Source organism: Gossypium arboreum, chromosome 10 (genome assembly GCF_025698485.1).
Source record: "Gossypium arboreum isolate Shixiya-1 chromosome 10, ASM2569848v2, whole genome shotgun sequence".
In the NCBI taxonomy this organism is placed as follows: domain Eukaryota; kingdom Viridiplantae; phylum Streptophyta; class Magnoliopsida; order Malvales; family Malvaceae; genus Gossypium; species Gossypium arboreum.
In genome coordinates, this window is record NC_069079.1 from 121,292,060 (window position 1) to 121,314,646 (window position 22,587).

Consider the following 22,587-nt stretch of genomic DNA (forward strand, 5'->3'; position numbering starts at 1 on the left):
TGAACTTACTGTAGGGTCAGTAAGCATTACTTAGATCCCTAATTGTGTGAACTGACTGATTAATGGATATATATTGAGTATGATCATAGTATGTATGTATACATTTACTGATTATATGTACTGATATCATGAGTTAGCATGTCATGTATTATATGTTGCATTGCATGGGGTTGGGTAGATTTTATTTAGAGGAAGTGTACTGAAAAGCTTAAGCCTAATATACTGGCAGCTTAGCTGCAAACTATTGTTTTGTGCCGCATTCGGTACTACCTGGAGTGTAGGGATGGGTAGGTTGATTTAATCCCCACATGGAGTGAAGGGTTGGACGGAGATAGTATGGAGAGACTGCTTGGGTAGGACTTTGTTACTAAATACTGTATATCTATTTGATATGTGATATTCGCGATAGGTTTTAAATATTTATAATTAATCGTTCTTGAAACTAACTATTATCAATATGAAGGCAAGTGTACCTATTAAACAGTAGTATAGCTTTAGCAAGACCGGATTGTCGAACCCAAAGGAACCAAGAGTACTAGTAATTACTTTCTTTTTATTATCTAACCTAAAAATTAAGAGATTTGGTTATCTAAACTAATTACTAAACTAAGAATGCAGAGAAAGAAAATTTAGGAAAATACTTTTGGGAAAATTTGATTGATTAAGACAATACCTAAAGAAAATTCCACCTAGACTTCACTTGTTATTTGACTCTAAATCAGACGATTTATTCATTTGACTTGATCCGTAGAAATCCATAAGTTATATTATTATCTCTCTCGAGACTAATATCATTTAACCTTAGGTTGAATAATTGAAATCTCTTTCTAATTAACACCCTAGAATTGCATTGACTCGATCTATGGATTCCCTTATTAGGTTTCACCCTAATCCGGAAAAATCTTGTCACCCTATCTCTAGGCGTGCAATCAACTCCGCTTAATTATGAAAAATTTACTCTTAGACGGGGTCTACTCCTCCTCTGAATAAGAGCATTAACTCGAATCAATATCCTGGAATATTAAAACAAGAATTAAGAACACATAATTAAGAACAAGTCAAATATTTATCATACAATTCAGATAATGGTAACAAGATCCATCTTAGGTTTCATTCCCCTTAGGTATTTAGGGGGTTTAGTTCATGATTATAGAAGAAAACATCTTCAAAGTATAAAGATAACAAAACATAAGAAAACCCAAAACTCCTGAAGGAACTTGAAGGGAGATCTTCAGTCTTGATGATGAATTCGGCTCTTGAGATGGATCAATCGACTTTCCTTGAGTAATTCCTTGCTTCCTACTCTGCGTCTCTCTTCCTAAGTGTCTTCTCAGGTGTTTAAATAGGCTTTAGAATGCCTAAGAGCCCTCAAAATTGAACTTTTCCGAATAGGGTTATACTTGGGCTCGGCAGGGACACGCCCGTGTGACACCCTGTGTGCGAATACACCAGCCCGTGGTCAAGGTTGTTGAATAGGCACGGGCGTGTAGTCTACCCGTGTAAGTCCTGCTTCGATCCTTCCAAAGGGACACGCTCATGTGAGGTAGTCCAGGCCGTGTTGATTTCCTATGTGGGTCCATTTTCTCCATTTTCGATCTATTTCTCGCTCTTTTTACTCTCCTATGCTCACTTAAGTATAAAACATGAAATTAAAGAATTAGGAACATTGAATTCACCAAATCTAAGGAGAAACCATCCATAAATGTGCTAAGCATGGGATAAAAACATGTATAAATTACGGTTTATCAAATGCCCCCACACTTAAGCGTTTGCTTGTCCTCAAGCAAAATCCTCAACTCACAATAAAAATAAATTCTTCTCAATTTATAATCCCTATCAATAATATCTCAAAGTAATCCATAAGTATTCATACATTGAAAATTCAACTAAAAGTACATCAAAGTTTCAAACATTCCAAGTTGAGTATTTTATCATGAAAACATAGGTGTCTCCCCTTATCTAAGTGATTACCTTTGATCAAAATATCACAGAGTTTAACATCCTCACTAAAGATTCACTCAAATCACTCAAGGTGTTTAAAGACATCAATTAAAGCACTCATTAGTCAATATGAAAAGTTATTACCACAGTCTTGCTTGAAAATCAAATCTCCACCATTATATATTGAGTTGATATATCAATTAAAAAGGTCTTTTAGAGGGTTGTAATGTGGCTTTGGTTAAGGTGTGTGGTCACAAGCTGAAAGAAAATGTTAGAATCGAGATTGAATTGAAAAATCACTTAGCTAGAAAAATAACCAATCATCAGTTGAATACAAGTGAGCTTCTTCTCAGAATATGGAATTAACACTCAAGTTTAAAAATGACGAATTACTACTAATATGTATTGAAGTATATATATATATATATATATATATATATATATATATATATATAAGAACAAGTCAAATACATAGAAGAGAAAAACATAGCTAAGCAATTAGTTCAAATCAAATCTCGACAAAAATAGGGATCAAATTAGGGGATTTCAACAATAATGGGTTATGGTTTAATATTTAGGGTAAATCAATTAATGGCTTGTTAGGCTCAAAGGGGTTCACTAAGGGTTAATTATGAAGGTAGGCTTTTGTGGAGTGAGTGGGTTAAACCTAAGTATCTTTATCATCTTGACATATCAAATCAAATGGTGTGGTCTTGACATGCATAATCAAGCAAGTTCTAGAATAACAAATCAATACTGACGCACTCATAATAAAAGTGAGCATGAAAGAAATAAAATATGCTCTAAAGGCTCAAGATCTCACAAAAATTATGGCTTTTTGATGTATAAACTTGTGAATTTCAACTCACGATAATACCTAAACTTAGGGAAACAACCTAAAAGTTTATAATTCTTCAAAAATCAACTTATCATGCTTGATTTCCTAATGTCTTAAAGTTTAAAAAATCAATGCATAAATGCCTATGTTCTAATTCAAGACATATCAATAAAAATCATAAATTAATTAAAATTCATGCTAAAGTGATATGAGTGATCCACGTGAGACTAAGACAAAATTCAGGGATTTCTAATAATGATATAAAAGACCCCCCACACTTAAGATGTACATTTCCCTCAATGTACAAAGATAAATATATTGAAAAATATAGATAAATAATCATAAGATAGGGAGAGAAGTGAAACTTCCTGAATGATGAATGAACTCATTGATTTGGAGTTATGGAGAATAATCAGCCAAGGCAATGATGAGAGTGGAGAAGGATACTCTGGTGGTGGTAGAGGTTCATTAGTCCATAAGTCCTGCGCCAAAAGAATATTATATCTGGTGGTAGCTATGGTCGTAGTTGAGCAGGACATGGCAGTCGTGGAGAGCCTTTGCCAGCGGAGTTTTTAGTTACTATGAGATGATGAGCTTTGGAGCTCTTTATAACTATGATAGAATCAGGAACTCTTTAGGAAATATAATGGAGCATAATTACTCGTAATGAAATAGCGGAAAATAAAAATTGTAAAAACTCAAGATAAAATAGTATCAAAAGGAAATAAAAAGTAATTTCAAAATATAGAGATAAAAATAAAATAAGTAATAGGTGTTTAGAGAGAAATTGGGGCACACAGTCGTAGGGCACGCCCGTGTGCCTTCATTTCAGCCCGTGCGTTTCGTGGTTTTTGAAATTAGGCATATTGGTGTACACGGCCATGTTGCACGGCCATGTCAATCTTTGTTCGCTTCTCCCACGCCCGTGTACGTAGGCACATGCCCGTGTTATTTTGACAGGCTCGACCACGGTCGGTGGGCACGGTTGTGTTGCTCGCCCGTATTAATTTGGCAGGATTGCCCACGGCCATGTCACACGGTCGTGGCAACTTTATCGGATCCCGTGTTGGGGAAACGTTTTTGCTCTGTTTTTACAAGGTCGTATTGCATGGCCATGTTGCATCTCGTGGTATGTGCACAGCCTACGGCACGCCCATGTGCTTGGCCGTGTGGTTCTGAAAATCCTGTGTTCAGTGACTCAGTTAGTGAATTAAATGTCAAAGACTAAAATTTAAAGAAGTTAACACCATTAGTGCTCAGGGTGCCTCCCGAGAAGCGCTTGTTTATAATCTAATCTCGACTCTACCTTGTGGGTATATTTAGGTAACTTCGTGGAGCCGTAGCTCATTTTTATCATCTTTGAAATTCTCACTGTTATATATTTTGAGATGATGTCCATTTACCTTAAAAGTGCCTTGTGATGGATGACTTACCTCTACTGTGCCATATGGAAACACAGTTTGAACTACGAAAGGACCTGACCATCGTGATTTAAGCTTTCCAGGAAACAATTTGATCCTCGAGTTATATAACAGGACAAGGTCTCCAACTTCAAATTGCCTTCGTTGCTTCAAACGGTTGTTGTGCCGGCGCTTCGTCGCTTCCTTGTATAGGCGCGAATTTTCATATGCATTGGCTCGCCACTCATCTAACTCGTTCAACTGCATCAACCTGTTTTCACCTGCAAGTTTGGGGTCAAGGTTTAGAAATTTTATAGCCCAGAATGCCTTGTGTTCTAATTCAAATGGTAGATGACAACTTTTCCCATAAAAAAGTCTGTAAGGTGATGTTCCTATGGGAGTCTTACAAGCAGTTCTATAAGCCCATAAAGCATCATCTAATTTCATTACCCAATCCTTCTTGTTTAATTCTACTATCTTTTCTAGGATACATTTAAGCTCTCGGTTCGCTACTTCGACTTGGCCACTAGTTTGAGGGTGATAAGGGTTAGCTATTCTGTGATGAACTCCGTATTTCTTAGGGGTCTTGTCAAATTGGGCGTTACAAAAATGAGTACCCCTATCACTAATAATTGTTCTAGGTGTACCAAATCGAGAGAAAAGTTTCTTTAAGAATCGTACTACAACTCTAGCATCATTAGTAGGTAAAGCTTGGGCTTCAACCCATTTAGACATATAATCAACAGCTACTAAGATGTATTTATTCCCGAATGAAATAGAGAATGGACCTATGAAGTCGATACCCCAAACGTCAAATATTTCACACGGTAGCATATATGTTTGAGGCATTTCATCACGTTTGGATATATTACCTACTCTTTGACATTTGTCAAAAGAAGTAACATACCTGTTGGCGTCTTTGAATAGAGTGAGCCAATAAAAACCTGATTCAAGGACTTTATGTGTAATATCCCAAAAATTTTACAGTAAAATATTATCCGTGATATAGTAAAATAAGGAAATAAAGTGACAAAAAGGGAAATTTTGAGTTATGTCAATATTGGGAAGTATATTATGATTTATTAATTCAAGAAAGGACTAAATTGTAACAGTGAGAAAAGTTTTATTGCACAAGAGTAAATACTCAAAATTTGAGGGGTTAAAGTGTAAATATGAAAAAGTTGAAGGACCAATGTATAAATATTTTAAGGGTGGAATGATTTAGAAACTAAGGAAAATGGATGGATTCGGGCCAAATTGAATAGGTGAAGAACTATGAGGGACTAAATTGCAATTTTACCAAATTAAATGATGACTCAAGGATGGAATTTTAAAAGATAAATAATGTAATAACCCGAATTTTACGGTTATCGAAAAAGTGTGTTTTCGAGTCTCCGTTACTAAAAAACGGATCCGTAAATATTTATCAAAAATATTTAAAAAGTTAATTAAGTGGTTAATTAGAGTTTAATTAAGTGAATTTAGCTTAATTAAGGATAATTGGATAAAAGGATTAAATTGCATAAAGTGTGAAAGTTTAATTATAGATTAAAAGAAAATTTAAAAAGGACCAAAATGGCAATTACGCCATTTAGTATAAGTGAGTAGTAAAAAGTAAAAATCCAAGATTTTTACTTAGATTTTAGTTATAAAATATATATATTTTAGTAATAAATGATATTAAATTAATTTATTATAATTATATTATAAGATATTTATATGATAAATAAATTAGTATAAAGACAAATGTATAGTAAATAAAATATACAAGTGTATGGATAAAAATATATACATTTGTAATATAAGTATTTAACTATTAATGGATATTTATTAATTATAAAAGATATTTATTAATTAAATAATTATATTATAAGATTTTATATGATAAATATATGGTTATAAATGGATACAAATGTACTAATAATATACACATGAATGAATAAATAATACTTATTATTTAAATATAAATACATGTGTGTATATATAAAAAGGAAATAAAAAAAGAATAAAAAGAATAGAAATGAAGAAAAAGCAAACGAAACAGAAAGCAGGGGAAGGAAAGAAAGAAAAAGGGCAAAGAAAGAGAAAAAGGGAAAATTAAAGGTGTGAAGCTTGGAAGTTTAATAGGTAAGTCAATTAAGTCCTTTTCTTTTAATTTTGATGTTTTAGAAGTTTTGGAATAAGGTTTTGATGAAGTTAAGTTGATATTTTGAAAGTTATTAGATTTCTAGATATTGTTCATGTTGAATGAAATGATTGAATTAGGGATTAAATTGATAGAAATTTCAAGTTAGAAGTGAAATAAGGACTGAATTGTATGAACTGTGAAATTTGGGGCAAAATGAAAATTAACATTTTACAATAAAACTGTTTTAGACAGTAGCAGTAGTCTAACTTTGAAAAATCACCATAAATTTTAGAAATTGAATTAGAAGATGAACAAAATATGAAATTAAAGCTCATTGAGTCTAGTTTCTCGTTGAAGAAATGGTGTAAGCAATGGATTTGTAAATCATGAGATATAATGAATTTTGTTAGACAAGGTTAGAATGAATTTAGGTTCCCCTGTTCTGACTTTGGAAAATCATCAAAAAATTTGAGAAAAATAATTAGGGAATTAAATTTATATTATTAGAATTTTGAATGAGTCTATTTTTAATATAAATAAACAGAAACATTATTTCAATTCTGTACAAGGAGATAATTAATTTTTAGTGAAGAAGGGTCAGAACTGTCAGATAGCAGAATAAGGGTGACTTTAATGAATAAACTGTACTAATTGCCTAAACCAAAAATTCTAAAACTTTTATGGTAAGAATATATGTGAGTCTAGTTTCAGATAAAATTTACGGATCTTAATTTGGAGTTCTGTATCTCAAGATATAAATAATTTAGTGATTATGACTCAAATGGACAACTGTGAATTTACATATAAGTAAATAGTGAAATTATTGATAATGTTACTTATAAGCATATTATATAAATTTAAGGATGTGGAATGGAGAGGAGGAGGAGAAAAATATATATGAATATTCAGCTAGCATGGCTAATTTGCATGTTTTAGGCTTAAGGACTAAATTGAATAAAAGTAAAACTTCAGGGGACAATTTTGTAAAAATGTCAAAAATGACCAAATTGAAGGGAATGAATTGTTTTATTATCTAAATTAATAAATTGAGTGAAATTATCAATTTATGATCGGGTAAAAATTGGGAAAATGGTAAAATACCAAAATGTCCCTAAATCTTGATATTTCTGCAATTTTCGCTAAGGTAAGTTCGTGTAGCTTGAATTATACTCTTAAATGCTTGAAATGTATGTTTTTGATATGAATATGATTTGAATGTTCATTGTATGAAAATTGATGAAACATTAACATATTTGATAAAAGGGGAAGAAATCCAGTTGAATGAAAGGAAAATTCGATGGATCTTTAAAAAAAGAATTGACGGTAAAAAGGATCTAGCCTGGATAGGTGATCCTATCCTGATATAGCCCTCCCGAAGAATATGTGGAAAATGGATTTAGCCCGGACGAGTAATCCGAATTAGGGTCTGAATTTAGCCTGGACTGGTAATTCAAATTCAAGCTCATGAGAGTAATTGTCGTTGTGGGATTTAGCTCGACCGTAATCCCGACAATACTCTATGAGTTTATATTATGAGGATTTAGCTCGATGGTAACCCATTGTAAGGATGAGGTTCATGGAGTGTGCTTTCTACGAAATGAAATGTGTAAGACCATGGTTGAAAGACACCATGGCAACATGATATGAAATGTGTAAGACCATGGTTGAAAGACACCATGGCAACATTGTATGAAATGTGTAAGACCATGGTTGAAAGATACCATGGCAACAGGATATAAAATGTGTAAGACCATGGTTGAAAGTACCATGGCAGCGTGACATGAAAAAAATAAGACCATGGTTGAAAGATACCATGGCAACATGACGGGAATGAATAAGACCATGGTTGAAAAATACCATGGCAATGTAACATGAAATGAACAAGACCATGGTTGAAAGATGCCATGGCAACCTGACAAAAAATGAGTAAGACCATAGTTGAAAGACACTATGGCATCATGTCAAAGATAAATAAGACCGTGGATGGGAGACGCTATGACATCTATTGAACAATTGATATTCAAGTAATATATATCATATAATGAATGGCTATATGAAATGGTTGTGTGAAATGTTTACAAGAACTGGCCACATGGAAATATATGTAAAAAATAGTTGTATGAAATAATTATGAAGATAGATAAACGAAATAAGAATAAGCACATGAAATATAATTTATGTTAAGTTTGATATAAACTTTACGAATAAATATACATAAAATATATGGAAATGATGGAGCATGAAATATTGATATAATGAAATGATTGATATATACTTATGAAGAAACGGTAAGAGAATGATATCTTTCATGACATGTACATATATGATTATCTTTGCTATGTTGATACAAGGAAATTATGTAAGTAAAGACAATTATTAAACTCAAGTGTGGCATGTCGAAAAAAAATAAGTATATCAATGTTGAATTTATATGAAATATGTGCAAGTATACTAACAATGATGTTGTTTGACGCTTAGACAAGTGCCAAGCTATTGATTGAATGGTAACATGTTTAATTATAAGGAGCATTGAAATGGTAAGTACTTAGATGAAAATAAAATTTAATATTTTGCTAAAATTTTTTTATATGATCCCAATTTAATTCCGGTTGGTTTTTAATGTATGTTTGGCGTTTCGAGGGCCCAATAGAGAGATGTTATGAACATTTTCAAAATATGAATAATAAATGACTCAGAATTATCTGAAAATGTTCAGTAAACTCCGGTAATGCCTCGTACCCTATTCCGGCAATAGATACAGGTAGGGGGTGTTACATTATGTGCGATCTTATTTCCATCGTAATTTCCTTCAGTCGGTTCGAGGGGCAATGTTCCAAGATTTTCAATACTTCTGTCCTTGTAACGCATCTCCTAATGATTTGATCTGCACATTTACGGAAAAGAAAAGGGTCTTCCCAAAAGTAGTTTTTCACATCAGTGAAGAATCGCTTCTTTTACTGATGTGTCAACCCTTTTGGGATAATGTTAGCGGCTAAAAAAATTACAATATCTGCAAACCTCGGTACCTCAGAATCAGATATAGCAAAAAATTGTTCTTCAGTGAATGAATCATTTATTTCAATGTCATCTGGCTCTTTGGTACTTGAGTTTTCAAGCCTGGAGAGATGGTCAGCCGCGAGATTTTCAACTCATTTCTTACCCTTAATCTCCAAATCAAATTCCTGCAATAATAAGATCCATCGAGTGAGTCGAGGTTTTGCATCAGTTTTAGTCAAAAGGTGGCGAAAAGCGGAATGGTCAGTATAAACGACAACTTAGACAATATTAAATATGGCCTAAATTTATCGAATGCAAAAACCACAGCTAGCAGGTCTTTCTCCATGGTGGTGTAGTTTTCTTGTGCGGCTGTCAAAGTTTTGCTAGCATAATAGATAGGTTGAAAATGTTTATCTCTTCGCTGTCCCAAAACTGCACCTACTGCAAAATCACTCACATCGCATATTAGTTCAAAAGGTGAATTCCAATCAGGTGCAATTATAATTGGAGCTTTAGTCAGTTTATCCTTTAAAGTATTAAATGCTTCTAAACACTCCTGATCGAAATTAAAAGGCACATCTTTTTCTAGTAATTTAGTCAAAGGCTTAGCTATTTTAAAAAAGTCTTTAATAAATCTTCTATAAAACCCAGCATGTCCTAAAAAGCTTCTAATGACCTTAACCGAATTAGGAGGAGGTAGTTTTTCAATGGTTTCAATTTTAGACTTATCAACCTCAATCCCTCTACTGGAAATTTTATTTCCTAACTCAATACCTTCTTGAACCATAAAGTGACATTTTCCCAGTTAAGTACAAGGTTTTTTTCCTCACATCTTATTACCACTCGTTTTAAATTTTTGAGGTAGAGATGGAAAGAGTTACCGAAAACTGAGAAATCATCCATAAATACCTCCATGACGTCTTCTACGAATTCGTCAAAAATGGTCATCATGCAGCGCTGAAAAGTAGCAGGAGCATTACATAATCCAAAAGGCATTCTACGATAAGTAAACATACCGTATGGACATGTAAATGTCGTCTTTTCTTGATCCTCAGGAGCTATTGGGATTTGGAAATAGCTAGAGAGTCCGTCTAAAAAGTAGTAGTATATGTGCCCTAACAACCTTTCCAACATTTGGTCAATAAATAGAAAAGGGAAGTGATCTTTTCTCGTGACATCATTTAGCTTCCTATAATCAATGCACACTCTCCAACCTGTAACTGTCCTTGTTGGGATTAATTCATTCTTCTCATTGGCTACAACAGTCATGCCTCCTTTTTTAGGAACAACCTGCACTGGACTCACCCAAAAACTATCAAAAATAGGGTAAATAATTCCAGCATCTAGGAGTTTAATTACCTTAGCTTTAACAACTTCCTTCATGTTAGGGTTCAGTTGTCTTTGGGTTTGCACGCATGGTTTATATTCATCTTCCATTAAAATTTTGTGGGTGTAAAAAGAAAGGCTGATCCTTTTAATGTCAGAAATTTTCCAAGCTATGGCCCTTTATGCTCTCTTAATACTTGGAGTAATTTCTCTTTCTCCTTGGGTTACAAGTTGGATGCAAATAATTTCCAGTAATGTAGAATTATTTCCAATGAATGCATATTCTAAGTGATTCGGCAATTGTTTAAGTTCCAGTTTGGGAGGTTCTTCAATAGAGGGTTTTTGCTTAAGTTCATCTTTTACCTTAATTCCCTCATATTCTGCTAGGTTTAGGGAGGTTTCATTAGAGTTTGGTTCAGTTCCTACCTTAGAATCATCATCTACCCCTCTCCTTAGGTGAGACACAGTTCCATCATGTCCTTGTGTACAATTTCCTGAAAAGAATCTTGAGTAGCATGATCTACAGAGTCGATAAAATAACATGAGTCATCCTGTTCCCTAGAAAATCTCATGGCATCATAAATTTTAAAAATAATCTCTTTGCCACCTACTCTAAGTACCAATTTACCATCACCCACATCAATTACAGCCCTAGCAGTGGCTAAAAATGGCTGACCTAAGATTAAAGGCACCTCAACATCTTCATCCATGTCAAGCACAATGAAATCAATAGAAAATATAAATTTATCTACTTTTACAAGTACGTCCTCTATAATTCCTCTAGGATATTTAACAAATCTATCAGCTAATTGAATACTCATCCTAGTGGGTTTAGGTTCCCCAAGACCAAGTTGTTTAAACATTTTATATGGCATCAAATTAATACTGGCGCCTAAATCAGCTAGTGTTTTATCAACATTCAAACTATCAATTAAGCAGGGAATAGTAAAACTTCCTGGATCTTTCAATTTGGTTGGCAGTTTATTTTGGAGTATGGCTGAGCACTCCTCATTAAGTTCCATAGTAGATAAGTCTTCAAACTTCCTTTTGTTTGTTAGAAGCTCCTTTAAAAATTTTTCATATGTAGGCATCTGCGATATAGCTTCAACAAAAGGTAAGTTAATATGCAGTTGTTTAAAAAGTTCAAGAAATTTATCGAATTGTGCATCCATATGGTCTTTTTTCAACTTTGTTGGGTAAGGGATTGGTGGTTTATATTCTTTTGGCATTAGATTGTCATTGTTTTCGGGTTCGACCTCATTTCTGTCAGCTTCTTGTGGTGGCTTCTTTTCAGATTCAGCAACAGTTTCCCACTCCTTTGTGTATCTAGTTTCACGTGCTCTTTTGGGTTGGGTTCAGTGCTACTTTGTAGACCTCTTTGTGGTCTTTCAGAAATCAATTTAGCGAGCTGATCTATCTGAGTTTCGAGCCCTTGGATCGACGCTTGTTGATTTTTAAGTGTTGTCTCGGTATTTTGAAAATGAGTTTCTGACACTGAGATGAATTTTGTTAGAATCTCCTCAAGGTTTAGCTTTTTCTTTTGTTGGTAGGGTGGTTGTTGGAAGCCTGGAGGTGGTGGTGGTCGCTGATTCCCTTGGCCTCCCTATGAGAAATTTGGATGGTTCCTCCAACCTGCATTGTAAGTATTACTATAAGGATTATTTTGAGATCGAGGATTATTACCCATGTAATTTAACTGCTTGTTCTCCATGTTGTGGCCATAGGGTGGGTATTCTGAATTGCTTGATCCTCCTCTACTTGCTTCGCACTGCATTACTGGGTGAACCTGTGAAGAACTAAGAAAACCATCAATTTTCTTATTTAAGAGTTCTACCTGATTAGAGAGCATGGTGACCGAATCGACGTTATAAACGCCGGCTGCTTTTGTTGGCTTTGTCCTCATGACTTGCCATTGATAATTATTCAGTGACATCTCTTCTATAAATTCATAAACATCTTCAGGTGTTTTATTATTGATGGTTTCACCAGTGGCTGCGTCGATCATCTGTCGAGTCGAAGGATTCAGGCCATTATGAAACATTTGAACCTGTAGCCAAAGTGGTAACCCATGGTGAGAGCACCTTCTCAAAAGGTCCTTGTATCTCTCACTTGCATCGTAGAGTGTTTCTAAATTCATCTGCACAAAAGAAGAGATATCATTACGTAATTTGGCTATTTTAGCAAGCGGAAAATATTTTAATAAAAACTTTTCGGTCATTTGTTCCCAAGTAGTGATTGACCCTCGTGGTAACGAGTTCAACCATTGTTTAGCCTTATTCCTCAACGAAAGAGGGGATAACCGAATGCGAATGGCATCATCAGTAATACCATTAATTTTAAAAGTGTCACAAAACTCTAAGAACTTTGCCAAATGAGCGTTATGATCCTCGTCCTATAAACCATCAAACTAAACAAATTGTTGGATCATTTGAATTTTGTTAGGTTTCAATCCAAAATTATTTGCAGCAACAGCAAGCCTAACTATGCTTGATTCAGTTCCTGTTAAAGAAGGTTTAGCATAATCGTACATAGTGCATGGAGCAAGATTCTAATTTACTGGATCAGCAGCAATCGCAGGAGGTAGCAGATTTTCTTGGTTTTCAACCATCTCATCGATTGTGGTTGATGTATCGTCCTTTTACTCTTCCTCTGTGTATCGTAAGCTTCGCCTTATTTCTCTTCAGTTTCTACGAACTGTGCGGTCAATCTCACCGTCAAAAAGTAGTGATCCTGACTGGTTTCTTCTGGTCATAAACTAGAAAAACATGTCAGAAGAAAATAAAATAAAAATTTAAATTGCAAAAAAAGTAAAATAACTAAAGTAATAAAAATCGAGTGTTCCTAATATCCTAGTTCCCCGGCAACGGCGCCAAAAACTTGATACGTGATATTCGCGACAGGTTTTAAATAATTATAATTAATCGTTCTTGAAACTAACTATTATCACAATGAAGGCAAGTTTACCTATCGAACAGTAGTATAGTTTTAGCAAGACCGGATTGTCAAACCCAAAGGAGCCAAGAGTACTAGTAATTACTTTCTTTTTATTATCTAACCTAAAAATTAAGAGATTTGGTTATCTAAACTAATTACTAAACTAAGATGCACAGAAAGAAAATTTGGGAAAAAACTTTTGGGAAAATTCAATTGATTAAGACAATACCTAAGGAAAAATCCACCTAGACTTCACTTATTATTTGACTCTGAATCAGACGATTTATTCATTCGACTTGATCCGTAGAAATACCTAAGTTATATTATTCTCTCTCGAGACTAATAACATCTAACCCTAGGTTGAATAATTGAAATCTCTTTCTAATTAACACCCTAGAATTACATTAACTCGATCTATGGATTCCCTTATTAGGTTTCACCCTAATCCGGTAAAATCTTGTCACCCTATCTCTAAGGTGCAATCAACTCCTCTTAATTATGAAAAATTTACTCTTAGACAGGGTCTATTCCTCCTCTGAATAAGAGCATTAACTCGAATCAATATCCTGGAATATTAAAACAAGAATTAAGAACACATAATTAAGAACAAGTCAAATATTTATCATACAATTCAGATAATAATAACAAGATCCGTCTTAGGTTTCATTCCCCTTAGGTATTTAGGGGGTTTAGTTCATGATTATAGAAGAAAACATCTCCGAAGCATAAAGATAACAAAACATAAGAAAACCTAAAACTCCCGAAGGAACTTGAAGGGAGATCTTTAGTCTTGATGATGAATTCGGCTTTTGAGATGGATCAATCGGCTTTCCTTCAGTAACTCATTGCTTTCTACTCTGCGTCTCTCTTCCTAAGTGCCTCATCAGGTGTTTAAATAGGCTTTAGAATCCTAAGAGCCCTCAAAATTGGCCTTTTCCGAATAGAGTTATACTTGGGTTCTGTAGGGACATGCCCGTGTGCGATTACTCCTGCCCATGGCCAATGCTGTTGAATAGGCACGGGCGTGTAGTCTACCCGTGTAAGTTACACTTTGATTATTCCAAAGGGACACGGTCTTGTGACACGCCCGTATGAGGAAGTCCAGGTCATGTTGATTTCCCATGTGGGTCTATTTTCTCTGTTTTCGGCCTGTTTCTCTCTCTTTTTACTCTCATATACTCACCTAAGTATAAAACATGAAATTAAAGAATTAGAAGCATCGAATTCACCAAATCTAAGGAGAAACTATCCATGAATGTCAAATCATGGGATAAAAACATGTATAAATTACGATTTATCACTATTATTGATTGATGGGCTAAGGCCCTTATGCAAACTGATACTGATATTAAAAGGGGCTTAGGCCCAAGACTATTTTTGACGATGCACTTTGTTTATTGTTGTTTGTTTTCTGTAGGATTACACACTGAGTTTATGTAAACTCACCCTTCTCTGTTTAATGTGCACAGGTAATCCCAAGACCTAAATGGATCAGGCGGCAGAGGACTCGATAGTGACCACAGTTTTTGGACTTTTACGATTTATAATTTATGATTTATGGTTTTAGTTACCATGGTTTATTTGGATGAAATTTGAGACTTTTTCTTAAATTTGGTTTTTATTTATTTTTATGGATTTATAACTACTAGACGTAGGAAAACTCGATTTTCAAAAAGACAAAGTTTTCTCTAAACCCACGATTTAATCAAAACGGTTTTAAAATCTTCCGCAATGAATTATGTTTAAAACAATCGACTAAACGAGTAAAGATTTTGAAATTAATGAGAGATAAGAAATGTAATTAAACGGAAATGGATTTGTCGTAGAAACTTAATTTTCAAACACCCTATCATGTGACATTGCCAGAATCGGCCATAACACCTGGGCTGGGTTTGAGGTGTTACAGAATGGCACGATGCTAAAAAGTGGACTGCTGATGCTACATGGGCTGGGTCTATTAGGCCGTGTGGACTACAAAGGCATGTGCTAGGCCGTATTGATGTGTGATTGGTATTTTAGCCACTCCATAGGGTCCATAATATATAAATAGGAGTTGAAAAAATGATATCTGATATTATGCTACTGTATACAATGTGGATAATGTATGTGAAATACGTATATGACTTGTAATCGAATAATTCTGTTAGCACGTTTTGATGTGGAAAACATGTATGACATATATGCATTTGATATTTGTTAGTATGTCCATGTGTATTGCAATGGGATAATGATATGACGGAAGAAGTGTTGGCAGTTTAATAATCTACCTTATTTATTGGTTATACCACATGACTATATTGGTGGCCGAGCCATACTTATCTGCTTCAGGTGAATTACCGCATATTATATCTGGCAGGTTGACTATGCTATTCTGAAAAGTGACATACACTCACTTATAGGTGTGTGGGGTTGGATGGGTGTTTAATACCCTAATTGGTATGTAGGGATAGACAGAGATTGTGTGTAGCGAATAGGGGTAGGATCTAAATATGTATCTGATTATGCATCTGTATTTGATTATGAAAATGCATCTGATTCTGTATCTAAGTTGCAAATGTATGCTCATTTCATATTTTGTATGCATCTGATTTATAGTTGGGTTGAGATACAAACTGAGCTTGGTAGCTCACTCTTTTGTTTGTTCCTTCTCAGGTAATTAGCAAACCTAGGATTGGATGGCGCAGATGGACTCAAAATTTGATTATGCTTAAAATGATTTAACTGAACTTTATGTCTTAATTTGGACTTTTTCAGACTTTTGGATTATAATTTGTTTTTGGACATTTGTAACACGTAGGTTTGTGCAAGTGTACACAGTCGCTATCAAGTAATAAGTAAGTATCGAGTTATCATCTCCACAGGGATTGTATTTGTGTTAAATAACTTAATTGTAAAATTACACTAACAACTTGGTAAATAAAAAACACAATATGGTTGAGAAGTGATGATTAAAATTAAATATATTAAACTAAATGCAATGATCCCTAATGCAAATTATCCTAAGTATGCAAACTATATGAATGAAATAGATTTTAGCAAAATTAAACACAATTTGTAACAATCATAACATAAATAAACTAGGACAATTACTTTAATTAAACTCAATTTATTATTAACATGCTTAATAACATTCGAAAAAACATTTCATGGCAACTCGATCTTTCATGAGTTTGGAAACCACATTAGGTCCTTTCGGAATCCTTTACTTAGTAAATATGCATTTTACTAATCCTTATTTACTAAGGGTTTCTTAGCATTTTTTGTGAGGTAATAGGGACGCGTTAGATTTGAAACAGTTAATCATACAAATCTAAAAACTATGCAGATAACAGAGCTTGGTTAGGGATGTTATGCAACCTGTAATTTAATCGGGTTAGGATCTAAATTAAGCATGCACATTTCAATTATGTGTCCACTAGTCGTTGTCTGGTTAGGATCGCTCAGCTAATTCAGGTGCATCTCAATCACTTATGAATGAAATACAGACTTGATTTTGATTGAAAACATGATCGATTAAGGCACAAACATTATAAGCATGAATCAAATAAATATTATTTAATCAAAGCAATCATCCTAGCTTAAATAAAATTAAGCTAACATTGTTGTAAACAAGAACAAATAACACATAACAAACATTTTTAGATTAAATTAAAGAAAAGAAAGATTAAACCCAAATCAGAGTGGCTGTCACCTAGGACTCTGACCGACGAGGCTCCTTCGTTCCTTCATTTTGCTCCTTTTCTCATGGCTCTCCAAGGTGGCCGGCCAAGGGCTCTTTAAGGGGCTTAATTGCTAAAATCTCTATGAAGAGATGATGCTAGGCGTGGGGAATGAAAAATGCTAAGAGAATTGAGAGAGAAGAGAGAATGATGAGGGATAAGGGATGATGAATGAGGGAATGAAGGGGTCTTATTTATAGGTGAAGAGAGGTGGATAGTTTGCTAAAAATAGCTGGGTTTAGTCTCTTCAAAATTCTTCCATGAGTGTCCGGCCACAAATAGTTGAATTTGATCTGAATTTTGCTTGATTTTTAAGCAATTTAAATGTCATAATAACTCAGGACTGAGACTCGGTCAAACATAAATCTTTGGGAAAATCTCTAATTTCTTCAATAATGCAAGGACCTTGTGTAATTAAAAAAAGTAGTTTAAGAGGACAACCATGTGTAGCCGAATTTGGGTTGACTTGGTCTTCAATTTAGACGGTTTTTGTAATTCAACAAAGCTATCAGACCTGTCCAAAATAAATCAATAAATTAAAGGACCAAAGAATAAAATTTATCCAATTTAAATAATTAATTACAACCCAAATTATTAATGAAATATTTAAAATGATTTACCAAATATAATTTTATATTTTATTATTTAATTTAATCATGCATGGCCCATTTTATGTCTTAAAAATGTAATATGTTCAAATCAATATAAAATAACCTATTTTATGCATGAAAACTATATAATAAAGCATAAAATCACACTTTAATAATTTCTATGTCCTAGTTTCATATTTTCACATATTTCATTAATTTCTTAAACAATTACTTAGTTTTAACAACGAATTTAAGTAAAATGTGATAAATTACATAGGCAAAATCCTATATATTTTTCAGTTTACAACGTTACCTTTCGATCTAACTTGTTTTTTTTTTTTGGAATAAGTGGTATTATGTATATATCAGCAAAATTGCCTTCTTATTATTCATACCACAGTTTTCAAAACTTCGTAACTTTCCGCTGCAAAATGAGATGATTATTTAAATGGTTTTTCGTAATAAAGTAAATGGTTTTACGATGATTATTCCCTAAAACTAGAAAATGATTTATCAAAGTTAGCAGTGTTTTACCTCACGATCTCAAGGTGAATTTCTAGGTTTTCAAGCAAGCTAATGTAATTCCTCAAGATTCGGTCATAACGTCCAAACCGGGTGCAAGGTGTTACAAACAAATACTAGTCTGCACAAAACATAAAATCCTAGGGAAAACTATAAAATTCGAGAAACATGGGACACATGGTCGTGTGACCGAACCGTGTGGAGGGGGTACTTCAATTAATAACGGGTTTCAAGAAAAATCAAGATTACCGAGATTTTCGGCAAGATTTGTAAAAGATCCATTAATTTGGATGAACGATTAATACTGAACGTAAATACTATGAGAATTTGGGATTATTTATCAGGTTTGAATTGAACTTATTGTTTCTTGGTGAGATTAGGGATGAAATTGACAACAGTTCAATTCTGGCAAGAAAATGAGTTAATTTCAGGGTTAAACTTTGATTCGGGTTTGCAAAGAAAAGAAAGATCATCTCAATGATAGAAGAAAATTATTTGCAAAGATGAGAATGGGAAAGAAAGAGAAGAGAAATAGGGAAATTAAAAGAAAACTTCTATTTCAATTTGTAAAAGAAAGCAAAAGTTCTAATGAAAGTAAGAAAAAGGGAGAATAAATGCAAAATCATGTGGGTTTTTGCCCATGTTTTGTTTTTAACACATTAATATATATTCTAGTATGATTTTGTTCATTTGTTACTAAAAGAATTTAAAAAAATGGAAAGAATATGACTTAAATCAAAAACCTTTAAGAAGTATACTAAGCACTTAACCATCAAAACCAAGTCATTTCTTATTTACTTATTTTATCTAACCTTACATATTTTGTGGTGTTACAAACTTTATTAAACATAATTAAATATTATTTATAATTATTTTGTTTTTCTTTCAAGTTTTAAGTATAGATTTTAGGTTTTGGTTTTGGATTACAAATTTGCGGTTTTGGATTTCAATTTTCAAATTTGATGTTTTTGTATTTATTTATGTTCAATGAATATAATTAATATTTATTTTAAATAGAGTTATTTATATTTATTTTTGACCCTTCAATTTTTGTTTTGTTTTACATAGTGATGATGAATCATTTTATTATTAATTGATGGTACATGAAACCTATACATCAGTGAATAATATTTTTTTTTACTAAAATTCCAGTTTGGGCATATTATTCCAAAGCTAAATAAGTTCATAACAAAACCTTTTTTGATAGTTTCAATTCTCAAGAAAGTCATCTCTTTCAGAACTTTTCATCTGCAATGTAGTACTTTCCTTTAACCTTTCCACTCCTTCGGCCATTTTCAATCTGGTTCTCTCACCCAATCAGCAAGCTTTTGTTTCTCGGTATACCCAGGAACGCTCTTCAGCAGGTAAAACTCTTCATTTTTCTTTAGGGATTCTATAGCTAAAATATGGGCTAAACCATTTGTTGATCTCGGAGTACACTTGAACATAAAACTCTTGAATATGTCCTTTATCTGTTGAATATAATGAATATACGCTCTTCCTTATGATTTGTCTTGATTTTTGGATTGACACTTTTTAATGATGGCTAATGAGTCCCCTTTACTAATGATCTCCGACCACTTCATTTCCATACCAATTTGGGCTACTCTTCGACATACAAGAGCTTCGACAGAGAAAGTGAAGGGTACCTCTTCATGGGTCTCCGAATAGGGAAGAAGAATGGCTCCTTCAGCATTTTTGGCCACAATACCCGAGGCCAATTTATATTTACAATCATCATACGCATCGTCAAAATTGATTTTGACAATAGAATCAGGTGGGCCACTCCACTTTATCGACCCTTAAGGTTTTGAAAGATTTCTTTTTTCGATCCCATTTAACTCATTGATGTAGTTATTAACAAACCTTGTTAAATCATTTCCAATGCTTACTTTTCGTTTATGGATTCTAGCATTTTTGTTTTCCCAAATGGTCTAAAGCGCACAATAGAACATGTGACACTGCTGGGAAGGACACTATTCAAATACCCAGGTGAGCCATTGTATAAAACCCATATAAGTAACATTCAAAGTATTCAAGAATGATAATACTGTTCAAACTTCTACAAAAATAGGGCATTCTCGGAATAAGTGATCAATGGTTTCATCCCCTCTTCCACATCGAGGACAGGTCATATTGGTTGGTAGTTTTTTGTAGTGCATATTGACTAGTGTAGGAAAATAGTTCCATGAGAGCCTCCAAATTGTAATTTTTATCTTTAAAGAGAGGTTTAAGTGCCAAATTTTTTTGTAGAATTCTCTATAGTTGGTTTGTAAACCATAAGCGCTAGGATTATCATGAAAATTTAGTAATAGTTTATAGGCGCTACGTACCAAGAACTTAACCGAAGGCTTGCCACTCTATAAAACTAAGTCAGGGCGGGGTTCTTTTACCAACAGAATACGGAGTATTCTTTTAGCATCCTCTTCCGTAAATGTATTGAAAACTATCTCTCGTTTCTATGCTCATGTAACACCCCAAACCCGGCCCAGACGTTATGGCCGAATCTGACGTGCCACATTGGAGTTGAAAACCCACGTTTCGTTTTAATGTTTTAAAACCATATATTTTATTGAGTTAACAAAGTGTATGGAAGTGGGCACCGGTAGGTATCCGAGACAGAGGAGGTGAGCCATGAAGGTCGCTTAAGTACCAAGCTCTTTGATTGGAACCAATCCTGACATGCCCACAACCATAGCCACACTTTGTTATATCGAGTTTAAATTTGTTTAAGTGGGCGCCTTTGATAAATCGATTAATCGTGATGTTGAGATATTTTAAAACAAATATCGTTTTGAAAACACGTCCTAAGTCTAGCCCATTTGAATAATTATTAACCAATTTTTTAAAGTTATTAAAATTAAAATAATCCCGAAAAAAATGAAAGGAAAGTTAAAATTGGCCTTATTACAACCCAAAAGTAAATAATAACTAAAGTAATTAAAACGAAAACCAACACTTGTTTAAAAGCCCAAAGATGATCACCGTGGCCACTCAATCCTCTCCGCCCAAGTCCTCACATTAAGGCTCACCGCAAGGTTAAGGAAGGGGTGAGTTTGGAAACTCAGGTGTGCAACAAGCCCTTTCGAGCCCAAAACAATAACGGCCTATTGGGTCTAAGCCCAAATCCAATCTCAATCATGCATCGGGTCAGTAGCCCTTTTCGTATTTCATATTTCATAATCTTGGGCAAGCCTTTTCATGTTTCATATTTCATAATACTGGGCCGAAGCCTTTTCATGTTTCATATTTCATAATACTGGGCCGAAGCCTTTTCATATTTCATATTACTGGGCCGAAGCCTTTTCATGTTTCATATCTCATAATACTAGGCCGAAGCCTTTACTGTAAACGGTATGGCCCTTAGGCCCATTTCAATGTCACATATAATTTCAATGAAAGAATGCAACCCATTTGGGAGACTACTCAACCCACCATCCGCTACTCTCCACCGTACCAACCAACACACCATGTGGGATTAACTCGACCCACCCCGCCAAACTCTCCATCGGCAAGATAGTCGCTTTATCATATAACCGGAGGCCTAGCCTCTTTTAATAATCGGGCCAAAGCCCTTTCAATAATCGGGGCATAAGCCCTTTTATAAGCTGGGCATAAGCCTTTTTCACTTCCTCCATCCATATAAAAACCCAACCCAATGCATTTATGATTACCTCATGTGCATATCATACATATCATGTGCGTATCATACATTTCATGTGCATATCATACATACCATATTTATCAAAATCCCATGTATTAAAATCATACATAAACCCTAGGGGTATAATGGTCATTTTTACCTAGGGGCAAAACGGTCATTTTCATATTATAAGGGTAATCTTGTAATTTTACCACAAATTAGGGTTTCCATGTTTATTAATGATTACTTAACAATTCATGGGTGCAACCAGTGATTCTGGCCCATTTTTAGCGAGAACGAGTTATTGGGCCTAAAACCCTTAATGGGCCCTACTTAGCCAATTTTGTCATCTAGGCCCATTTAGCCTATATTCCATAATGGTTTTATCGGTCTCGATGCTAATTTAACTAGTTTTCATATTCTACCAATTTTACCCAAATGGGCCCGAAGTCTGATGGGCCCCACTTCGACCCTCGAGGCCCAACTTACCAAGAACGCCAAAATCACACTCTTACCGTTTCCATCATTCTCGATCATCGTCTCATCGAT

At 34.1% G+C, this 22,587-nt stretch overlaps 1 long non-coding RNA gene and 1 other non-coding gene across 2 annotated transcripts; both read left to right on the forward strand.

Annotated features, from left to right (window-relative positions):
* Nucleotides 1-12,693: 12,693 nt before the first annotated feature.
* Nucleotides 12,694-12,800, forward strand: LOC128282848 (small nucleolar RNA R71). Its single transcript, XR_008273201.1, has one exon. It is a non-coding gene; the product is annotated as a small nucleolar RNA R71 (small nucleolar RNA).
* Nucleotides 12,801-19,603: 6,803 nt separating this feature from the next.
* LOC128281715 (uncharacterized) lies at nucleotides 19,604-20,325 on the forward strand. Its single transcript, XR_008271977.1, has 2 exons — nucleotides 19,604-19,759; nucleotides 20,018-20,325. It is a non-coding gene; the product is annotated as an uncharacterized LOC128281715 (long non-coding RNA).
* Nucleotides 20,326-22,587: the final 2,262 nt, after the last annotated feature.